The 18,431-nt window shown below is 32.6% G+C and overlaps 1 protein-coding gene and 1 long non-coding RNA gene across 9 annotated transcripts in view; both read right to left on the bottom strand.

Annotated features, from left to right (window-relative positions):
• Positions 1-18,431, bottom strand: part of LOC6033279 (solute carrier organic anion transporter family member 4A1) — a 50,948-nt gene that overhangs the window by 19,178 nt on the left and 13,339 nt on the right. The window lies entirely within an intron of this gene.
• LOC119767363 lies at positions 14,921-16,440 on the bottom strand. Its single transcript, XR_005277472.1, has 4 exons — positions 16,299-16,440; positions 16,009-16,177; positions 15,136-15,264; positions 14,921-15,071 (listed from the first exon to the last, which is right to left on the bottom strand). It is a non-coding gene; the product is annotated as an uncharacterized LOC119767363 (long non-coding RNA).

Here is an 18,431-nt window from a genome sequence, read left to right as displayed (position 1 = left end):
TGACCAAATGATTAAATACAAAGTAAAATAAAATCATGGTGGACAGTTTCCATACAAATAAAATCATTTTTGTATGGAGCGTGGACAATCGCCAACCCCTCTCCCCACCCCTCAGTTGTCCACGTTGTTTATGGATGGTCCCTTCTGAAAATATGTAATTTTATCACTTTTTTGGTGTAATGTCACTTTTTCAGTCTAAATTGAGGTTATTTTTTTTTTTCAATGTTTTTGTCCCTCGGCTCTGGTCAAGGTCGAGAGGAAGGAAATAATAAAAAACAAAACAAAATTAAACAACAGGTCAGAGTTGCCACTTTTTTATGAAAAAATGCATTAAAAATGCATAATGAGTACAGTCGGTTTTTAATCATATGTTTTCACAAAATCTAAATTTCAGTGATTTGTTTGCGGAAAATTCACCCAAACCCAACATATTTTTTTGAACTCAAACATGTTGAAAATTGTTATTTACCCGGGGGAATGAATTTGAAATTGTTTTCAGGCCGATGCAAATATTTTTTTCCTCGCCTCTGGCCATGGGAGGGAGAAGAGGGGGCAAAAAATATAAAAAATTAAATCACCAGCAATGATTTTAACATTTGAATGAAAAAGTACCTGCCCTGACGTTTTGTAATCTTTTTCTTAAAACTTTTTACAGTACTGTACAATAGAATTTCATAAAAAAATAAAATATTTTTGATCGATCTCAAACATGCTAAATATGATTTTAAACACAGGAAAATGCATTTCAAATTATGTTCGGTTGATTAGACTTCTTTTTCCATTAACATTTTGAAGTTAAAAAAAATTGCCCCCTTTTTTTTCGGACCGATTTTGAAAAGGGGCAACATAAACTTTGAAAAATATTTGCAACGGCCTTAGATGATTGCAAAGAAATTTATTGATATTTTTACGTTTTCATAAATTTTTTTTCCTTGATTTTTCGGGAAAGGGGAGGCGAGACAAAAACTTTGAAAAATATTTGCAACAGCGTAATCTTAACTCTAATATTACGACTGCAGGCTCATCTCAGCGACTAGACTGAGCATTTCGAAAAAAAAAATATTGTTGTTTTTCATTCACAAAATATTTTTAAATTGCAGAAAGTTTAATGTTTTTCGGAAAAAAAATCACACTAAAATGATTATACTAATTTAAAAAAAATAAAGTCATACTGATTTTTTCATATTTTTAAAAAAACGTTGATACTAGATTTTTCAACCATCCCAAACACTACCGCAAAAGATACTATTTTTAGTTCCATAAAACATTTACATGTTTTTCGAAAATAAAAAAATAAATCAATAATCAGTGATAGAAAGTAAAATAAAAATCACGATATTTCCCGTGTACTTATTTTTTCTGAAAAGTTCAATCATAAACTAAAACTTTGCCGAAGACACAAAATCGATCAGAAAATTCCTTCTCAAGATACATTTTGTATGACCAGCCCTCAAACTTGCATAGAAATTTGTATGGATAAACAAAAGAGATCAAAAGATACAAAAAAGCGAATTGCGAAAAAATAGAGCATTACTCTTTAGACTTTTATTTGCTGTCAAACCAGTTTTATTCCATATTTACTGTTGTTGTACACTTTTTTCTTTTATGTTTTTTTAATAGGTGGCATTTCTTTTTATTTTCGGGTATCCCTAGATTTTTTTATTGTATCATTTTAAATTTGCTTTAAAATCTCTGGATCGCCAAGGGTTAATCGGAAAAAATGTGTCACCTTTAAGGATTTTCCTACCATGCATGTGATTCTAAATCTGTGATCTCAAAGTATGAACAATTTCGCAGCATTCATAATCGCGCTCGTTCAACTCGTTCGTTCGTTAGCCACGGTTTGTTGCGGAATTGTAATCCTTACCTTTGGCTTTTTCCCGTACGCGCGCGGTTCAGCGGGGTGGCATCTGACAGTAAACCCTTTTTAAACACTTCAAATACTTTTCCCACCCCTTCCGGTTGGGTTGGTGGTGAAACCGTACATTTCATAACGGAATCCGCTTGCCATACCTATATTTGGAGGACACTGCTCCAGGCCAGATTTGGATGATGGAATTTGAGGTTGGGGGAGGGTGAAGTGTGGTTGTGTGATTTTACGACAAATCGCTTTATAATATGTTTTACTCCCGTGGAAAGTCACATTTCAGCTGAACGAAGGTAGGGCAAACAGGTTGAAAATCTTGAGACCGCTATACCGGAAATTGAGGTTTTCCACACGTTATCCGGCGTAGACGAAGGGGAAAGTTGGTGGCGTTTTACTAATGGAGCTTTTGTGGGAATAATTCAGCCATCTATTGGGTTGAGGAATTGAATGAGCCAAGGAGCAGATGGAATCGACAAGTGTCAATGGCTTGAAGCCAATGAATTAGATTTAAGATTTTGAATGGTTTTTATCTTTTTATAAAATAAATGTGTGTAATTCTTGAAAACTTAGTGTTTTCATAAACGAGACTCTCTATTATGTGTTCATAAAATACAGCAATCTTGACCGTTTCGTCACCTCAAGGTTGCCACAATTGCAGTACCTTGCTGCAAATTCCATGCATTCAAAAATCTGCAATTAACACATACCTGGGTAAAACCTGTCCCACGTGGCAACCATTCTACCAGGGGCCTTCGGTAGCAGCACCAATATGAATTAATCAGTGTCATGCGCCACATTGCGAGCAAGAGCAATAATTGTACTATTTAGGAGAGCTCCAGTCCGGCTCATTGCCGGACGACAACGACCGTCGACGGTGTCCCCTGACGACACGTGGAATTGCGTTATAGGCTCGTACTGAACCAGCTCGTCTCGACTGATGTTTGCTGTTGTTGATGTTGTCCAGATTGGCGCTAAATTAGCACACCAATTTGTGTTGAGCTGCATTGGGGCTCCCGAGGGAATCCGGATTATCCGGATACAAATTGTTGCGATTTAGTCTGCGAGCTGTGACTTTCAATTAAACGGGTCCAAACTTGATGCAAGGTTTCCAGGGTTCTTGAGCAGCAGCAAACTTGTCCGAACGATGGTCTCGTACCAGTTTGTTAAAATATTCAACACGTATATGTAAAGCAGCGTTTAGAACGGTGTCAGTCTACTTTCCTGGTGCTGAATGGCACACTAACAGCTTGTTAAAGTTTAATGTCTCCATTTTGGGGGTGGTGACGGAGAATCTAATATTTGTACACAACACCACAAACCAATGTTGGAATGTCACTTTTTATTAGCACTGAAGCACATTGTGAACGGAAGGAAAATCCATTAAGTTTCCCTTTCAGCACGTGAATAAAGAGAAGCCTTTGCCGAGATTGAAGGTCTTCGAGGAAAAGGTAACTTGGCAGGAGGATGGATAATAGAGGCCATTTTGGCCACTAAATGGATATCAATTGTGATGTTTTATTAGCTTTCACCTTGTTGACCAATTTCTACAGTGTTGAGGTGATTGAAAAACGTGCTTATTCAATTTCCATTTTCAAGACATAAATCATCATCTTTATCAAAAAATTAGTTGAACTAATTGTTTTCATAATTTCTAAGTCAGTATACCTAGTTGTCAAAAATATATTTTTTACCCAGTTAATCTTTTCCGTTTAAGTTAAAATATTTTTTCGATCACAACTATTGTTTAAATATCTAATCAATACCTGTAACTTTGTCGAAGACACTAAATTGATCATATCTCAACATTTTTGTATAATTTGGTGAAAAAAATATATTTTCAAACAGAAATTACTGTTTCATATCTCTATAACTTTAACAGGTTGTACAGCTTTGGTCTGTTCATCAAAATTGTAGAGCATTTAATTGTCTATGATATAAAACTCACTTTTGAGAATATTTGAGTAAAAACAGCGTCACTCATAGAAAAAAATCGTCGAAAAATTAGTTTCTCCATACTTTTTTTGATTTTTTCGTACAAACTTAACCCTCAAGTATCAATGAGTAAATATTTACCAATTTAGCTCATATCTGACTCAGAAGCTTACAATCGCTCAGAGAACAAATTTCACCTTGTGAAGAGGGGTTTTTGAAGAAATGTTCAATAATCTTGGCACCCTAATGGACAGCGGCCAAAATTGGATAGAGACTTGTAGGCAAGAATTTTGCAGATTATTGCTTCTCTTCGAAATTCAATTTTTGTTCATTTTTTTATATTTTTAATCTGGCTGAAACTTTTTGAATTACTTCCGTTTGCCCAAAGGAAAAAAAATGTTACAAGGGAAAATAAAGCAGATTTTCAAAATCACTTTTTATCAAAGAAAATTGATTTCCATAAAACTATTTGGAATGTATTTATAAATGTTCTTTGCATGTTTTAGAGAACAAGAAATGCCACGTTTTCACAGAATTTAAAGTGGACTGAAAATCTTTGATCAAGCTATAATATTTTAATAATTAGTGATTTCTCGAACCAATATCTAACATAATGTCAAAACTATTGTTTGACGTAATTTTTAATGTAAAAATCGGTTCAGACTTTCTTTCTTAAACAGATCGATTTTTTAATGTTTTTCAGTAAAGTGGATTTAAAGGACAAGAACAATTCAAAGCATTTTTGAGTTGTTATGAGCGCACACTTCAACTTCAGGGCATTAATATATACATTTTCAACTAGTAACAAAACAAATTTGGAGATATTTGGTGGCATGATTGCCGAAATATAGCAATTTTAAGTTAGCAGTTTCAAAAAACGGGTGCCACGATATCTCAACACTGTGTTGACCAAATCGGCTCAAAATTGTGGTGAAGACTCGTTAAAACGATTCCGTGAGCATGACGAAGCCTGATTTTCAAAAAAAATATTTTAGAAGAAGATAAAAATATGTTTGTGTTTTTCATATAAAAAAACCGTTAGTTTTTGATTTATGTATTTTTTAAAAAAGCAAATTTAAAAAATTGGGCTTCGTCATGCTCACGGAATACATCTTGAGAGTCTTCACCTCAAATTTCAGCCAATTTGGTCCATCCCATCTCGAGATATCGTGGCACCCGTAAACCAACTCGGGGTTTAGAGAAAAACGCCAACAAAGTTTGACAGCCCGCTTTGCGCATGGCAACATTTTGAACTTAAATCGTCTCTTATTCAATTTAATCATGAAATATCTTCATGAAACTTTCAGGAGTGATTAATAATCATCTTTTGAGTGTATTTAACAAATATTCTGTAATATAAAATATTGTGATTTTCTACATGTATGCAACCCCTTAAAAAAAGTGACATTTTATGATCTTTCAAAATAAAAATAATTCCAAGATTAAACGTTATGAAACCTAAGGGTTGATTTTAGAATTATTATGATTTTTAATATTTTCGAGAAAAAAAAAGAATTCGAAATTATTATTTTATCCTTTTTGAAATTTAAGGGTTGAGGTTAAATTCCGAGTTATCGGTTTAATAAAACGCGGGCTAATTGAGGAACACTGAGAAAATCTCATTTTTACTGTTTTAAATCTTCAAATGGCCATATCTTGGCAACCAAAGGCTATATCAAAAAAGTTCCAGTCGGCAAACATGGGCACTACTTCAAAAAAATATAAAAAAATAAAACATTTTCTTAAAAAAAATACCAGAAATTGCTATAACATGAAAACGTAGAACTTTATCAACATTTTACTGAAGCACTTTTTATCTCAAAATTTAAAAATAATTTTAAAAATAATTTTAAAAAAGATTTGAACCTTTTAACTTTTATTTTTAACCTTTAATTATATTTTTTTATTATGAAAAAAAAACCTTAATTTTTCCAAAAAATATACTCGGTTAAAGATTCTGAAATTTCATGACAAAAAATAAAAAAGGTTTTTTTAAGATCAAAAATTGATTTAAAAAATCACCACTTTTTGGGTTATCAAGGCATAAAAATTAGCTAAGGTAAGGCGGGTTTCAATCTGTCAAAAAATAGTTTGCACGAAAACCGGATAATATATGGAGAATTTCAGAAAAGATAAAATTTGACCATATATGCCGAAAAACGCTTCATAACGCAAATATTTTTTCACAAAGTAAACATACCTTGTTAGGTTATACTTTTTTTAGTTTTCATCCACACCTACAACTTTTGCGAATACACCAAATCGATCAAAAATGCCTTCAAAAGGGTTTTGAATTTATACATATAACATTTTTGTATGGATAGCTGCCGAATTTGTATGTAAAATGATATGGACAAACTGATTATGCAAAACGGCTTCTTTGAGCATACGGAAGGCACCCAAAATGTTTTAACCAGAATAAAAAATACAAAAAAATCGAATGGGCAAAAACTCACAAAATTGCTCTAATATTAACATGTTTGTTTACAGTGAAACCCATCTAGCGGTGGAGTTGGGTTGTAGTGGGTTTAAATAATTTTTCATCATATTTCAACAATTCCGCATTTACACAACCTCTCCTGAAAACATCTCAAACCACAAGCCGTCACCTCAAGAACTTCCCCATCCCGTTAACCCAACCCGACAATGTCATCCCACTTTCCGATTGTCCGGGAATATTTTTCGATTATCGCCTGCCACGTGTCGCCCCGAGAAGATGGATGTGGCGTGCGGTGTTTGTTTGTTTTGCCATCGTCAACCGTAAGAGAGCAGTATACTATAGAAGCGTTCATTACACCTTATTTCAAGCAAACTTCCAGTTGAGAGTGAAAATATGCTTATTTTCGGCAGTCCTTGGCGACCGACGACCGAAGATTCCCTACTTGAGAAGATGAGTTTTCGGTATTGCTAGGATATTCCGCAGCAAGAGAGGGCAGTTCTCGAGGAAATCGAAAGGAACACTTTTTTCTTACGTAGAACGTAGAAATTAGATTTTTATAAACGAAACCATATTAAAAACGTATGGACGAATTATCTAACAAATTTCAAATAAAATGAACCGATTTGCATTTTCCAGAGAATTACTTCGAAAAAAAGTAAGTAGCTCTCCAGTTAAGAACGTGGCGGGTAGGGGTGAACCGGCAATTACGCTCTTAGTGGTATTGAAAGCATGAAATTATGGCAATATAATGGGAGTAATTTGCGTTGTTTACATTTTCCTTGCAGGCAATTGCGAGGGGGTGGTGTGCGATTTTCCGGGAAGAGGGTGTGCAGTGTTTTGATAAGATTCCATATGCTTTCGCCTGGCAATGTAATATAATCTTTGATTGCCAACGCGTTTATCCTTAGAAAAACTTGGGAAAATATTTTTTTCCGGTTCGACAAGCAATGAATGTGTGGAACTGATGGCAATCAAATATCCAATTTTGCTGTTAGTTTCGCCCATTCATGTCGGTTTTAAGGCAAAACCGCAATCACAACCGAATGTTGCTGAATGAATGCATCATAAATGGGGTTCTCTGTATGAAAAAAGGGCCGAACGAATGAGAAGCAAAAATTAGAAAGAGTTTCCCGGAGTTTATAGCTATGTGACCTGTCACTTCAAGATGCGATTCCACAGATTTTGGAAAGTAGGACACAGAGTCCCAAAACTCAATGACCTGTTTTGCGCCCTGAGATAAATTTGTCAAGTGTATTTCTTTTTTGGTATAGAAAGTTTGTCCCTCACACAGATTGAGTCCACTATTGTAAAACAATACGACCCCCATCCCCTTACGTGCTCGTAAAGCATCATCCCAATCCGGGATAACAAAGTTTAGTCCCGGCTATGAATCATCCAGAACAAAATGCCCTGTGCTTGCGCCCAGACACGACACACAGTCTCGAAAGATTTAGTTCAAGCGATAGCCGAAGAGGTTCTGCTGGTCCAGAGTTGGTGCTGTCATAAAAATGAGGTGAAACCAATTGGAAAGTTGGAGAGCCCCTCTATCGGATTGCAGCTTCGCAACTTCGACTGGGAAATCCCAAATGTATTTGAGAAAAGCTTGTTTTGTGTTATCTTTTTAAGTAGTTTTAGCAACAAGGGTTTATACTTCACTTGTTTTGAAGACTTGAAGCAAAAAAGCACCACTTAACAATATTTTAACAAAAAAGTGCGATGCAAGCCAAACGTGAATCTTGAATTACGCACTTAGTACTAATTTCCATATAGATTAGCTCGTCGGCATCATCAACGGAGCAAAGGAAGTGACGATATCAGCTTCACGTGAATCAACCGAGCAATCTACAGGTCGTGCATGTTTAACTAATCTTAGGGTTTACTTGGGTGGAATTTAATTCAGTTTAGACACGTTGCAGCTAGGGCAAGCATTCAATTGGAATAACATTAAAGTGTGATGTGAAAGAATGTTTTGTTCGGTCAATTAGTATTAATCGAAGCAGAGATTTGTAAATTAATCGATGAAACACAGTGAACCTTTTTATTTTTTCTAAATAACATCATATTTCTGTAGATTTTTGATTTTTATTTATTTTTAGGGCAATCATGTTTTTTTTCATTTTTTATGGAAATCATGTATAATAATAAACATCAACAAAAAACAACTTATTTTTGAAAAAAATCCAAATATTAAAAAGTTTAAGTATCAATATTTATTAGATATTTTTAATTACCACCTGTAAAACTTCACTTCATCATCATAATTCTTTGCTAGACCAAATATCAGCCAATTAAAACCCCAAAAAGGGCAAAATACTGTTTGCTCAAAGTTTCTTTCGTTTTTATAAGGTTTTATAACAACACCTATCTCATCATTTTCCTTCTTTTTTGTTACCAAAACATGACTTGTTAATAGTGCGTCCATCCCGGGAATTCCCGGGACAAAAATCCCGGGATTTTTCCAAAACCGGGAATTCCCGAATCCTGGGAATTTTCATAATTTGTCCCGGGAATTCCCGAAATTGAAGAAAATCAAATTTTGGTCTGAAAATTCAAATTTTGTTGTAGAAATAGATGAACAGTAAAATACATAGTAATCGATACGAACTTTAAAGCATTAAAATTTGTATTCGGCATATATCAGCTTTAATTTGACTGATAAGGGAAAATTGATTATAATTTAGTGATATATCCGCAAAATGCCTGGCGCAATAAATATTTTCTATTTAATTTTACGTATTTTTGAAGACTATTTAGGCTGGTACAAATATTTTTAAAAGTTTTTGTCGCACTTCAAAACTGGCCCTTTTCGGGGGCAAAACAAATATTTTTACAATAAACTTCAACATTTCAATGAAAATTCAAGTGCAACCAGCTGAAATCAAATTAAAATACATTCTCCTGCGTTTAAAATCATTTTTAGCATGTTTGGATTTATTAAAAAATCTTAAGATTTTTTGAAAATTTTCGATGCAAAATCTTTTTTTTCGATAATTTTTTTGTTTTTGTCAGATCTTAATTTTATTGAAAACTAATGATTGCAAAACAACTGAACTAGTGTAAAATGCATTTTAAAACACTTTTTTTCATTTAACCCTTTCAGGCCAGAATTTTCATTAAAAAAATTTTTACTTAATGATGGGAAAATGATTCTGACGACCATACGAAAATTATAGGCTACTTTAGAAAATTTTGATTTTTGGGTCATATATGACCCATCAGGCCGGAAAGGGTTAAATGTGAAGACAATGGCTTGTTATTTAAATTTTTATATTTTTTTTATTTCCCCCCCCCCCTTGACCTCGGCCAGGGCCGAGGGACAAAAACTTTTTTAAATATTTGCATCGACCTTATCATATTTATATTTATGATATTAAAATTGAAAATTATCATCTTAAATTATTTTGGGGCAAGTAACGAAATAAGACAGCTATTTAAGAAAAAAAATGCATCGTGTTTGAATAACTTTGGTTAAAACAGGAACAGAAAAAAAAAAATAGTACACCGATTTCCAAATGTATTGCTCTGAAATCTCCTGTACCTTTTCAGCCTGTATTCCTGATTTTCCCTAGTTGACGGTAGTAACTTAAAGAGAATTATCAAAATATGTTTTATATAAAATAAAACATTCAAAAGTTATCTAAAATTTTGCATTGACTGTTTTTTTTAGATATGAAGGACAATAGCTTATAGGACCTTTTTTTTCAAAAAAAAAAAACTCTTGTTTTGTTGTCGCTTCTCGTTTTTGTAGATATTTTCAAAGAAATTTGTCTAGCTTTTCTAGTTGTGGCATATATTAAAATATATAGAAGAAATTTATTTATAAAACACTTATTTAATTTGAATGACATTGAAAATTTAAATTTGAACTTTTTTTAAATAAAAAAAACAATTTTAATTTCTTTTAAGTTATTTAAAAATTGTCGTCCTTGTTTAGATTGAAGTGTAGATTGTCACCAATTATTATTATTGAGCTTGAAAACATATCAAATATTATGAAAACATACATGTTATGACTGCTTCAAAAAAATTTTTTCCTGGGATTTCAAAAATATTTTTCCCTTTTCCCGGGAAATTCAAAACCCGGGAAAATTGGACGCCCTACTTGTTAACATAATAAATAAAGAAGTAAAATTCAAACATTATATAAATTGTTGCTTTTTAAACATTTAGTCAAACTGAGTCATTTTTACATTTTTAGATGATTTAATTGAAACCATTGATTAAAAAAACAGCAAAACCTTATCGTGAGAAATCCATATATTATAACGATGAATTTTGGCAGAGTCATACATGTATAACTTTAAAACAGCATCTGAGTTGGATCAACTCGAACAATGCTGAAAAAATCAAGATTTGCTTCGACTTTCATACATTTTTATGATTTCGATAAACTGCCCCTGATCACATTAATGTCCCATATGCATTTTCATCGTTTTTGAGCTATTGATGCAGTTTTGTTCAGAATTGAGTGATCTTTCAGAAAAGCCTATAACATAAAGTACTTTGTTCTAGAAATCAAGAGGAAATCCAGTTTTTCTCGTAAAAACTTAACACGTCGCCTTATGTTTGGGACAAACTTCAAATGCGTTTTTCTCAGCTTGCTGTTTTTGCATATGGGACATTTATGTGATCATGGGCAGTAAACATCCTCTGAATGGGATTTTAAGAGCGAACTTGTGATTAGTAAATCCATCGTTCTCGGTGTCAAATCAAACCAATCTTGAAAAGATTTACTTTACGATACAAGTTCTGAAAAAAATATAGTACTCATTTGAGTGCTGAAAATTAAAACTTTTCAACACTTGTATCGAAAATCTATATTTTTCGATTGCAGAAGGAAGATTTTTACAGCTTGATTGTTAAACTTTTTTGAGAACTGAAAATAAGAAGTTTTTCAAATAGGGGTCATTCAGAAACCACGTGAACACATAAAAAAAGATTTTTGGGTAGAGATTTCCAAAACAGGGACCACGGTGTTAATGGATGCTCCCCAAATTGAATACAACAAAAGTTGTTAGTACAACAAAGTATAAAAAAAAATTAAAAAATCTGTTTTTGCAACGTGTTTTTCTTGCAATTCTGGAAAAAAAACACTATTTGAACGTCAAATGCCCATGTATTTAGTCAATCGCCCATTTCGGTGCTGAAAAATTGAATTTTTCAGCCCTTGTATCGCAAAGTAAAACTTTTCGATTCTGTTATTTTTAGAGGAGAAAAGTAGGCAGTGTCGTCATTCAAGAATGACAGTAAAAGTAAATAGTTTTACGAGGAATTTGCAAAAAGTACATTTCGCTACTGTTATTTTTGGTGAAGAAAAGTATGCCGTTTCGTCATTCGGGAATGACAGGAAAAAATCAATAGCATCACAATGGAATTGGGTCTTAAAATTAAGCTTAAACTGCTTACCTTCGCGGTTCTTGAAAGAAAGTATCTTACTTGACAGCATAATCCAAGGGACCATAGTTGATCCTCTTGCAATTTTTATTTTATTTTTCTTTTTTTGCATTCCCGCATAAAAAAGTACCATATAAAAACTTTTTTTCATATGGTAATTGAACTTTAAACTATATTGTTACTACCATTTCCAAAAATGTTTGACTACTATTTTAAAAATGGTATTTATATGGTTGGCATGAATTTTTACTATCTCACAAATAGTTTAACCATCTGGCATAAGGGTGGTTAGCAATGGTAACCTTAAAAAACTCAGTACTATTTTCGTCAAAAAACTGTTTGTTGTATGGTAAATAAATGGTTTAAGTACTATTTGGCAAAAAGTAACCTTAAATCAAACAGTTCACAAATAGTTTAATATAGTTAAATTTTAATTTTGGGAAATTGAAAAAACGATTTCACAAATAGTTACCATTTCTCAAAGTGTCATTGTATGATCCAATATGGTCATCAAATGGTAATTTTTTATCCGGGTTGAAATCAAAAAAGTGATCAGAAATGGTTTTAACCATGGTTTATAAAAATTGAAATAGGGCCTGTAGCAATAATATTTTTTGGGAAAAGTTTAAACAATTATCTATAACTTCGCAGAAGACATCAATTCAATCAGTCATAATGGAAGATTCAAATAATTCCTGAATATTTGCAATTCATTGTTATTTATGTTATTTTAGTAACTGAAATGAGGCATATTTTTTTTTTGCCGAACGTATCTGCAATTTCAAACCTGAAATAGTGCATAATTTAAAAGTATGATTTACAGCAAATCAAAATAAATATTTAGAGACATAAGGAATAAAAATCAATTTTGAAAAACGCGTTTCAAAAGAAGTCCTTTCTCCACACTCCCTTCAATTAAAGTGCCCCCTTTTATTACAACGAAATGACATTGTCAGATAATTTCCCACAAAAGTAGCTGATCCCGTCTGGCGATAAACAACTTATTAGAGAAAGCTCTTTCCTGCACCCCATACCCGAGCATGGGTAAATAACAAGGGAAATGCGTAATAATACCTTTCTCTGGTATCAATACCAAATTTTGGTATTCCTGGACCCTTTAAAATTTGTCTTGAGGATTATGCAAGAGCAAAATGTGGTATCATACCAATTTAAGGTATTGTTTTGATATTGCAAAATTGCAGAATTTGTCAATGGTCGAACACCACATATTGGTATTCTTTTGGTATTACAGTGTTTTATCAAATTCCTCTGAAACTATGGGAAAATTTTGACCAATTTTGACAAAATAATTAATTTTGCACTAAAATGATGTCTCAAAGCGAATGCTTTCATTGAAAACCGGAAATTTCGAACCTGATTTTAAACATTTTTGATATACCCCCTAAAGAAATGACTTGAAATTGTGGAAAATTTTCTAAGTCAGGATGGCACATTTTGGTATTATTTTGGTATTAAAGTGTTTTATCAAATTCTTCTGAAACTATGGGAAAATTTTGACCAATTTTGACAAAATAATTAATTTTGCACTAAAATGATGTCTCAAAGCGAATGCTTTCATTGAAAACCGGAAATTTCGAACCTGATTTTAAAAATTTTTGATATACCCCCTAAAGAAATGACTTGAAATTGTGGAAAATTTTCTAAGTCAGGATGGCACATTTTGGTATTCTTTTGGTATTGAAAGGTTTGATCAATTTTCTCTGAAACTTTGGGATTTTTATTTACCAATTTGGACAAGATAATAAATTTTGCGCTAAAATGACTTGAAAAAAAAACCAAATACCAAAACCAAAAACCAAAACCAAAACGAGTCAATCAAAAGATTATTGAATTTTGGTGAATTTCAATCCAGTTTTATTTTAATAACACTTATTTTTCAACCTTGTTATTTTTCAGAATCTTCAAGAACTTCATGCACAGGCCGTTCATCAATGACAAATGCATTCGGTGTGGTGAAGAATATCACTAAAAACAACATGGAATCATCAGGTGAGTAGATTTGCATAAGGATCATTTACGTTTTTTCACTAACTGCAACTGCTGCACTAAAAATGGTATGAAAATACCAAATTTTGGTATTACTTGTGCAAATATCAGCGACCAAAATGTGATCTTGGTTGCCCAGTAATAGATGGTAAAATACCATCAAATCATACCAAAATCATGTATGTGCAAGACCACAGGAATACCAAAATCTGATTTTCAAGGGCGCGGGAATACCTAAAAATAAAACCGTGGTAATACCATGTTCAGGTATTCGAGCAATGTTCAAAATCCAGAAGACCTCAACTTGGTATTGAAATGGTTTTATGTTGTGGTATTATTTTACCTTTGGAATATCATGGTTTGGTATTGTTGTGCCCTTCCACATACTAGACTTTGGTATGATTTCATGGTATTTTACCATCTATTACTGGGCAACCAATGGCACATTTTGGTCGCTGTTATTTGCCCAAGTAATACCAAAATTTGGTATTCCCGTGTTATTTACCCCTGCTCGGGTAGGGGAACTCCAGACTAAATACTTCCTTACCCCCGAGCGCTGGACTTCCTGGAGACCACATTCTTATTTTAAGATGCAATGGAGCGATAAACTGCGTTTTCGGATACTCCCTCCCCGAAAGGAAAAAAAAAATCATCCCGTTTCGATGTACCCGCATAAAGATTTACTATAAACCTACAGTAGATTTTATGGTTATCACACGATAAATTCTATGGTTATTTTTACCATGATTCTACAGTAGCCTTTATGTTTTTTCACCATAGAATATATCTTATTTTGGGAATTTACTATAAAAAAGGGGTATTGTTAGGCACAGTCACCATAAAAATTTCGACTTTTCCCCATACAAAAAAAAACCAAAAACTATACATTCTACCGTATTTTCATTGATGCCTTTTCCGTCAAAAAATTACCCTGACCATAGAAAACATCATACATTTATAATAAAAACAGTAACCATTACAATGGATTGCACAGTAAAATTATAGTTCTTCGTGGTTTTTTCCCCACTAAATATTACTGTAAAAACCATAATCGGACAATGGAATAAATAAGCATTACAATAAATTGCATAGTAAAATAATAGTTCTTTATGGTTTGTTCCCCACTAAATGCTACTGGGCAAAACTATATTCGGACGATGAAATAAATAATAACTACAGTTCGTTTTAATGTATTTTTATGGTTATTTTAGTATTTTAAATAATCAAACATTTATGCAGATTGATTTCTTCTTTTGATTGTTTTCACAAAAACCATGAGCTCTTCTTGACGTTTTCTTTCGCGATTTAATTTCAAGCTCTCGATCAGCTGAAGCCGGTCCGGATCTTGGTTCTCTCCGAGCGAATGGTGCGTCCGTACTAACCAACGGTCCCTTCTCCGGTTTCCGGATTGATCTACTGATTTGTTTGATGCTAAAAGTTAAAAAAAAACTTAATTAAACACAAATTAAACTTTTTTTCTTAACACATAACTTACCTACGATTTTTGCCTCAAAAAGTCCGCCTAGCAGCCTCAACGTGCTGCTTCCGGAAGATTTAATACATGTCGCAGGTGGCACTTTAATCATGCTTCAGGTTCTCGACAGTCACGAGGCCAGATTCGGTACTAGTGAAAAGAAATTGATTAAAATGGGATTGAATTCTGCCTTTTATTTCATTAATAAATATTTATCAATCTGCCAAATGTTAACATTAAGTGCATGCACAAAAATATTCGTATTCATTTGTCCGACTAAACTCGCAAACGTCAAAAACTCGGAAAAGATCCAGCAGCAATTTTTGATAATTTGACGTTTGCTGATTTTGGTTATGTTGATTCTTGCAAAGGCAATAGGTATATATAGTTATCTACGTGCGCATGTATTGCGTGTACGTACACGAAAAAAGTGAGGTTAAATTTTGTACCGGCCAGCAAAACAAATGGTGTGCTAGTGTGTGTGAGATCGGGCTTAGATAGCACCCGCAGAATTGCAAAATTTGTGCAGCTTCTGCCGAATTCTGCAGCCAGCAAAAGTCACTTTTTGCAGGGCATTCTCGTACTTTTCTGCAACTATCTCGTTTGCAGCAGTTCTGCAAGAGAGCAAGAGAACGCGACATTTACATAAGATGCTAACCAGCAGAAGAGAGAAGAAACTACCTGCAGAAAAGTAGTGGAACAATTTTGCTTCAACTTCTGCCTCTCTCTTTGCAAAAGTTTTGCCTGAGAGAGAAGTAACTTTTGGTTGCAGAATTCTACGGTACGAGAATAGACCTAATACTTGTCACTTATGATGCTGATATACACTTAATGTTAATATTTAGCGCATTGATCTTTTTCAACGCTAGAAAATTAAAACCTTATGAAACTCACTTTACGAGAACGAGAAGACTTTTGCAGGGATGGCCTCCCCGCCACTCGATCCCAGCACGTCCACGCTTTTCAATGGTCCTTGAAGAAAACGAGCTGCGTTTCATGTTGGTGATCACCATCCGGAACGAACCCTCGACGGCAACAGGCGCTGAGCCTGGTTATCCTTGTTCTGTAGAAGAAAACAACAACAACAACAAAATAATGAGCGGCTGAAGCAGGCCATGGAAAATTACTGTTGTTACTGTGCGGTAGGATTCCGCCCTCCATTTCACCAACTTCTAAATACTCACCAACATTCGATCCGATTCGGTTAGGATTTGTCCATCCAACACCCAGAACTCGTTCACCTTCTTGAGACAGCGCCGGATGTGACAAAAACACGGACACACGCGATTTGAAGCGGAAAATTCCGATACCGAACTGCAGCCAACACGAAGCATGATTGAACACGCGCAAGAGGAAAAGTTTGACAGCTCGGTCAATCATGCACGCAAAACGGAAATTAGGTATAAATGACTAATTTTTAGGTATATCGAACCTGACTGCAACAAGGTATTTTTTTTTACTAATTGGCTATTATATTAGTAATAAAATTACTAAGGGAGCGTTCTTTTATTCCGTAACGCAATTCGGGGCGGGGGGGTTGTCAGCGTCTGTTTTGAAAATTGGGGAAGGGGGTGGGGGGGGGGTCTTGGTGATGAAAAATAATGTTACGTAACGCAAAATTACACGTTACAGGGGGGTAGGGTGGTCAAAAATCCCAAATTTTGTGTTACGTAATATAAATCCTCCCCCTAATCGCGTTTTTGTACGGGAATTCCTAAATTTTACGTATTATTGAAGAACCAAAATACCTAAATTTTAGGTATTTTCTGGAAAAGTGAGGGATCCAAAATTACTTAAATTAAGGAATAATCCAAGATGGTGGACCACGACTATTCCTAATTTCTAGGTAAAAATGCCTAAATTACTGATATTAAGCTATAATCCAAGATGGCGGACCATAAGTATTTATTACTAAATTCAAGACATACAAACCTAAAATTCAGGGAATTTTCTGTGAAAGTGAGGGATTCAAAATTACTAATATTTAGACATAATCCAAGATGGCGGACCACGATTATTCCTAATTTCTAGGCATAAATACCTAAATTTGAGGTATTTTCTAGAAAAGTGAAGGATCAAAAATTACTTTCATTAGGAAAAATCAATGATCAAATCAAGTATTATCCTAGAGATATACAGGCAGAAGAAAATAGTGGTTTAAATGATATTATTATTTTTATTCACATAAACCACAACTATTTTATAAATGTTCTGACCTAAAAATAAATATTGAATGAGTTGAATATTTTAACATTATAAAATTATATAATATTTTAATATTTTAAACATTAAATTTGATTTTTTTATTTTTTAAATTTTGTATTCCACTTTTTTTTAATATTTTAATATTGTAATATTGTAATATTGTAATATTGTAATATTGTAATATTATAATATTGTAATATTGTAATATTGTAATATTGTAATATTGTAATATTGTAATATTGTAATATTGTAATATTGTAATATTGTAATATTGTAATATTGTAATATTGTAATATTGTAATATTGTAATATTGTAATATTGTAATATTGTAATATTGTAATATTGTAATATTGTAATATTGTAATATTGTAATATTTTAATATTTTAATATTTTAATATTTTAATATTTTAATATTTTAATATTTTAATATTTTAATATTTTAATATTTTAATATTTTAATATTTTAATATTTTAATATTTTAATATTTTAATATTTTAATATTTTAATATTTTAATATTTTAATATTTTAATATTTTAATATTTTAATATTTTAATATTTTAATATTTTAATATTTTAATATTTTAATATTTTAATATTTTAATATTCTAATATTTTAATATTTTAATATTTTAATATTTTAATATTTTGATATTTTTATATTTCAATACTTTTATTACATGATTCGCATTATTTAAAAAAATCGTTCAAAAAAAGTTCACACTATGCAACTATAACATTACAATGAAACTTACTGTAACAAAAATTTGGAAAAAAATGCGTTATGAGATTTCCAATAACAAAACCATAGTATTTGCTGTATTCATGAAATGTACAGTAGTTTTATTGTTTCAATTTATAACATTTCCAATAACAAAACCATGAAATTTGCTGTAACCATGAAATCTACGATAACTTTATCGTCATTCCAATGAAGTTAAAAAAAATCAACCATAAACTTACCATAAATATTATAATATCTATTGTAACTTCATGGTTTTGACAATACAAATCATCATATAATTTTATTCGGGTACTTCCAGCCCCAAACAATCGCCATAAAATATAGACATAAGTTGAGCAAATAGTTATAAACATATTTTCTTGAGTC

The sequence above is a fragment of the Culex quinquefasciatus genome, chromosome 2 (genome assembly GCF_015732765.1).
Source record: "Culex quinquefasciatus strain JHB chromosome 2, VPISU_Cqui_1.0_pri_paternal, whole genome shotgun sequence".
Taxonomy (NCBI): domain Eukaryota; kingdom Metazoa; phylum Arthropoda; class Insecta; order Diptera; family Culicidae; genus Culex; species Culex quinquefasciatus.
Note: the sequence above shows the minus strand (reverse complement) of the source record. Positions and strands in the feature narration are given on the sequence as shown.